This window comes from Elephantulus edwardii, unplaced genomic scaffold (genome assembly GCF_000299155.1).
Source record: "Elephantulus edwardii isolate Elephantulus edwardi_28Jun2011 unplaced genomic scaffold, EleEdw1.0 scaffold00009, whole genome shotgun sequence".
Classification (NCBI taxonomy): domain Eukaryota; kingdom Metazoa; phylum Chordata; class Mammalia; order Macroscelidea; family Macroscelididae; genus Elephantulus; species Elephantulus edwardii.
In genome coordinates, this window is record NW_006399759.1 from 11,130,521 (window position 1) to 11,136,520 (window position 6,000).

At 37.0% G+C, this 6,000-nt stretch overlaps 1 protein-coding gene across 2 annotated transcripts in view; it reads left to right on the forward strand.

Annotated features, from left to right (window-relative positions):
- The window catches only part of ATAD2B (ATPase family, AAA domain containing 2B), a 194,860-nt gene that overhangs the window by 63,844 nt on the left and 125,016 nt on the right, over positions 1 to 6,000 (forward strand). The window lies entirely within an intron of this gene.

A 6,000-nucleotide genomic window follows, 5' to 3' on the forward strand; every position in this document is an offset into this window, starting at 1 on the left:
AAACCTGAAGAAGGTGAAGCTATGAGTTGGTTTTTACTTTCTGACACATAACAACAGCATCATTAGATTAGTAAACATTTAAGGAAATATGGTTGTTAGCTGCAGTCAGTCAAATCTAAATCATAGCAACTCCGTGTACAACAGAACAAAATACTGTCCAATCCTGAGCAGCCTTTAGTCTTTGCTGTACGTGAGCCTGTCATTGCAGCCACCGTGTGTGTCTGTCTTCTTTCTGAAATGTGTAGAGGGTCTTTATGACTGGCAGTGGTTTATTGAGGAGTGATGAGGGAATAGTGGATAATCCTTATTTTTATGAGTTATAAATACGGTGCTAGTGGGATTCAGAAATAAATGAATATTTTTAAAAGACAACAGTCTGTACTATTTATAGGGAAGTCCAGTGGCATATTACTTAGTGTATTGCACTGCAAACCAAAAGACTACATCTTGAGGTGTTCCAAACCATCAGCGCCTTGGGATAACGATGGGCAGTTTCCTTCCTTTGCATTTATTGTCTTGAAAACCCAGTGGAGGTTCACGGCAAGTGGGAAATGACTCCATGGCATTGAGTGAATGAGAACACAATTTTTATTTGTAACTTAACACCTAGTGGTCTACTTCTTAAAACAGTAGGCCAGGGAAAACCTTATGAATAGCAGTGGAACATTATCTGCTGTAAAACAAAAAACTCTCATTGTTAAGCCAGAACCACATCATTGCTGACCCTTTGTTGGTTTCTGAGGCTGTAAATTGCATAAAAGGAGATAGCAAATGTTTTCCCTGAGGCGCTATTCAGAGAGGCATGGTCTTTAGGTTAGTAGCACAAGTCCCCCTGGACTAAGCCACCAGAAAATGAGCCTCTCAGGTTGTCGTAGGACTGCAGAATAACATCCTCCTTAAAGTAGAGCTGACCGTAATGCTTGAATGAAGTAAAGCTTTTGGAATCTTCATTTGCTGCCTGTGTGTGGCATGACTAAAAATAAGAACAAACAGCGACAAACATCCTTAGTAACTGGGAATATATGTAGTATGAATGTAAGAAGGTTGCAAGTTATCAAAATGGAAATGGGTGTCTAAAAAGCGATATTCAAATAAATCTAATGGAATTAAAATGAAACAGTATTTTGGGTCAGACAGTCATAAGGTCTGTTATGTGGGAATGAAGGGTTAAAGAGGCTTAGCTGTACTTTCATCATCAAAAATAACATTTCAAGATCTATTCTTGTGTACAGTGCTGTTGGTGGTAGGATAATCTCCATATTTCTATAAGGAATATGCCTACTCAGATACTCCTAAGCCCACCATCCACTAGTGTCAGGGAAGAAATTGAAGTTTTACTACTCTGCAGCCTGAAACTGATCACGCTTGTAATCAAATTGTATTACTAATTATAGGTAATTATTATGCACAAGCTAGAAAAAAATCAGAAGAATTTAAAACAAATAGATGGATTGTAATTGGGAAATAGGTGTTGTTGACAAAAATGATACCTAAGTTTGAATGATAGAATCTTGCAAGATAAGACTGCAAATACTACACAGGATTCAAACTACATTATAGAAAAGAGATAAATTGATTTATCAGAGAACAAGTCCAGGGGCCAACTTAAGAACAGATCATCAGGTGCTCATATGCAAGTTCATCTTGAAGCTAAAGACAATGAAACAAGTCCAAAATAGACAAGTATAACCTCCAAATCATCCCACATAAGAGATCCCCTGAAGAACAGATTTTATATATTGAACACTAAGGGAGCTCTATTAGCATTGTCCCTTGTGATTTGTGTTGCTAACCCAAAGACCTCACTTCTGCAGCAGTTCAAATCCATGAAGAGCTCCTTGAGGAAAAGATGAACAGTCTCTTTCCATTGGATTTACAGACTTGGAAGCCCAGTGAGGGTCATTGTGAGTCAGAATTGAGGGAGAGCTTTTGAGAATGACTAATGGTTAGATGAGATTAATACTCATAATAGCTGGATAGTGTATTTTTCACTAACATTGTAAGTTCCAAACGTAGATTAGGAATAGGTGTCGTTACATAACCTTAAGCAAATCAAAGTGTCTGATCCTTAGTCCCTTCTTGTGTAAAATGAAATAATACCTGATTTGTGAAATTTCATGAAGAAGATTATATAAAGATGGATGAGTCTCTGAAAATTGCATGAAAGCCTTGAGAAGTCGCAATAAAGGGAAGAGATGTTGAAGTAAAAGAAATGAGCAGAATATTTCAAAGGGCAGCTCAAGAAGACAAAGCAGAATATTGTAATGGAATGTTAGAAGAGCTAGAGTATAAAAAGGGAAGAACTTGCTTTGAGTCTCTCAAGTTGAAAGGACTGAAAAATTCAAGCCTTGAATTGCAGTACAGAGAGATATTATGGGGAAAATCTTGATTGATCCAGGAAACATGAAAAGAAGATGGAGGGAATATCCAGAGTCATTGTTCAAAAGTAATTGCCAGGCGGTAACATATGATAAGAGCCAATGGTAATGAGGGAAGAAATTTAAGTTGCACTGAAGGCCTTGGCCCTGGCAGTTGATGGGATAATAGTTGACACATTTCAACTAACAGATTCAGCCCTAGATGTGCTCATCAGTTTTTGCCAGGAAATTTGGAAGACAACTATTTGGCCCACTCACTGGAAGAGATTTATTTCCATTTCCAAAATAAGGGATCCAACAGAATGTGGAAACTAGCAAACGGTATCATTACTATTGCATGCAAACAAAAATATTCTGAAGATCATCCAAAAATGACTGGAACAGCACATCATCAACAGGGAACTTGTAGAAGTTAAGGCTGGGTTTAGAAAAGTCCGACACACTAGGGATATTAGATAGATCTTGAAAATAGAGAGTACCAGGTTGTCTATTTGCATTTTATTGACTGCAGTAGACATTTTCCCTCCAGTAGACATTTGACTGTTTTGACCACAGCAAAGTATGGTTAATATTGAGAAGAATGGGAATTCCAAAATTCTTAGACCAATTCTATACCTGAACCTAGAAGCTGTTGTGAACAGAACAAGGGAACACTACGTAGTTTAAAATAAAGAAAAATATGCATTAAGTCTGTATCCTCTCTTCATACCCATTTAATCTGTATGCTGAGAAAAACTTTGAGAAGCTGGAACTTTATATAGAAGAAGAATGTGGCATCAGGTTTGGAGGAAGACTGGACGTCAGTTAAAAGACTAAATTGTGCTTGATTCAAGCCATAGTCTTTTCAGTTACTTGCTATCCGTCTGAGAGCTCAACAGTGACTAAGGATGTCAGAAGAAGAAATGAGGCCTTTGAGTTATGGTGCTGGAGAAGAATACTGAGTATCTTATGAACTGCCAAAAGAAGAAATACATACATCTTGGAGAAGTGCAACCAGAGTGGTCCTTAGATGCAAGGATGGTGAAGCTTCAGCTCATTGGATTGGTACAGTGACTGCAACAATAGATTTAATTGTATCAAGGATGATTAAGGATAGGATGGGGTTCATATGTATTGTTCATAGAGTCACTATGAGTCATATTCAGTGATACCTAACAACAGTAACAACATCTTCATCTAATATACTGCTTTTCTTTTGACAGTTTTATAAGGTTATCTAAACACATGTAACATGTCAACATGGTTGGTTCCAGAGAACCTCTTACTATACGTATGTGAATGTTACATGAAATTGGAAGATAACTTTATCAGATCACCAAATAGAGGATTATTGCCTCAACACATAACTTCTAAATCGTATCATTATATAAGTATTAGACCACTGAGAATCATGGCATATCCAGGTTTAAATCTATCCTTCTCATAACCATCATTATTATTGCTGAGCAACTTGGTGTTTGTTACGGTCAGTGTGCTTTGTTAATGCACAAAATCGTCTGAAAGTGTGTGTTGGTCACTTGGTATAAGAATGTGGCATGAACAATGAGATAGATGTGGATCCCATTCTAAGATTTTTTTAGATTTATTAAGTAGTTAGGGTGAGCTGGCAGCATACTCCGACAAGAGTTGTGCTGCCAACCCAAGAGTGATGTCTCTCTGGTAGTTCGAGCCCACCAGTGACGCTGCAGAAAAAAGATGGACAGTCTACTCCCATGGGATTCACATGCTCTGAAAACCCACTGGAAGGTCAGCTGTGAGTTCATTATGACTTGCCACCAGTGTCTTTTTGAGATTATATGTATCTTTTAGTTTTTTCCTCTAGAGTCTCAGTATTGTGATTGAATTATACTTCATTTCACATTATTAGAGAACACTGTCAATCTAGTCCACTTAATATAAGCCAGGGAGAAATGGAAAATTCATATCTTCAGTCTGCTCACATCCTAACATCTAAGAATTTGCTGTAAAGTACTATTAAGACATTTCTCAAATTACATTTATTTGAGTAAATGATATGATAAGGAATTTTCATGTGTGATCTAATATTCACATACTTTAAGTTCCTGCTTAGATCAAAGATTTAAATTAAAAAAAAGACTCTGTGAAGTCATTAGAAGACAACATGAGAAAATTTTTATTATGACATTTTGTAATAAATGTAATAGCATAAAAGAAAAACTTGACTTTATAAATTAAAAAAATATTCTTCATGTAAAAAAATTACAAGTAAAATAATTTGATAAGGGTTATCTTTGGTGGAAAAATTTTCCTTCCTAGATAAATTTTTAAGTAACTGAGTGAACCACCACCATACTTTCTGTTGTTAAATCAGTTGTGACTAATGGTGACTCTCTGTGTTTCAGAGTGGGACTGTCTATCCCCTTTCCTTGGCTGTCATCTTAACAGAACAGCTCTCCAGGTCTTATTTTCTACAGAGCTGCTGGTTTTGTTAAAATAACAAACTTTTATGCTCTTACTGAAATACAGGCTATTTGTGTCACCTAGGGAATTTTAAATAAATGGGTCTTAGAAATCAGTGAGCAAAAAGGCTGCTGATTCAATGTAAAATAGACAAAGGACATTTACACAATTTCATAGAAAATATAACACAACTATTCATTAAAGGTATGTACATTTCTCATCATTTAGAAATAAAAAATTTAATAAGAAGCACTGTACTCTACTTGGGAAATATTAGTTTAAAATGGCTTGATAATAGTTTTAGATGGACAAGCCGAAGGTGGTATAGCACTGGTCTGTGCGTTGCTGTACAGAGGTAACTCGTGGTTGCTGTGATGCTGAAGCCTGTGACAGTGATGTGCCAATCGTGGTAATGGGCACCCATGGTGGACAGTGTTGGCTGGAGCTTCCCGACTAAATTAAGCCTGGAAGCAGGAGCGGCATCCACTTCCGAAATGGCTTGCCTCCAGAAACTCTATGTACGAACAGTGCTCAGGCTGTTCATTCATAGGGTCACTATGAGTCGTCTACGACTCAACGGCATTAAACAACAACAACAACAGTCTTCTTTATAAAAGGAAGAAGAGAAAACCATTAACAGTATAAACAGCCCTAGTCTGATGATACTTAAGATGTCAGAAATACTTTCTCCAACTTTCACCCCCGCTCCCTAAAACAAAACAAAAATCTGGCTGACTTTCATAATTGATTAAATAGAAATAATGATTGTGGAATTTATTGAGGAAGTGTTAGGTTAGAATTCAGGGTTTGCAAGGATTCAGGATAATACCTTCTTAGCTGTGCACATAGATGAGCCTCTCCCTGCCTCTCATCCTTTTGGCCTCCTTTTGTTTTGCCCAGGCAAGTGCAAAGTTTCTTAGCTTGTAACTCAGGCAAATACAAGCTCTTCAGTTTCATTGGTAAATCCCTAGATTACTAGTATGGAAATGATGAGAATATGCATGCATTTTGAAGACTATGGCCAGTCCCCCGGACCAGTTTGTATAGAAATTGTTTTTTAAAAAAGGACCTAAGTCGGGAACAAAGAAGAAGATTCAGTAGTTGGAAAACATGGACTCGGTGACAGAAATGGAGCTGGAGAGAGAATGATCGAATTTTGAACAATCAATGACTTATTCATAGCAAATACATTTTTTAAGAG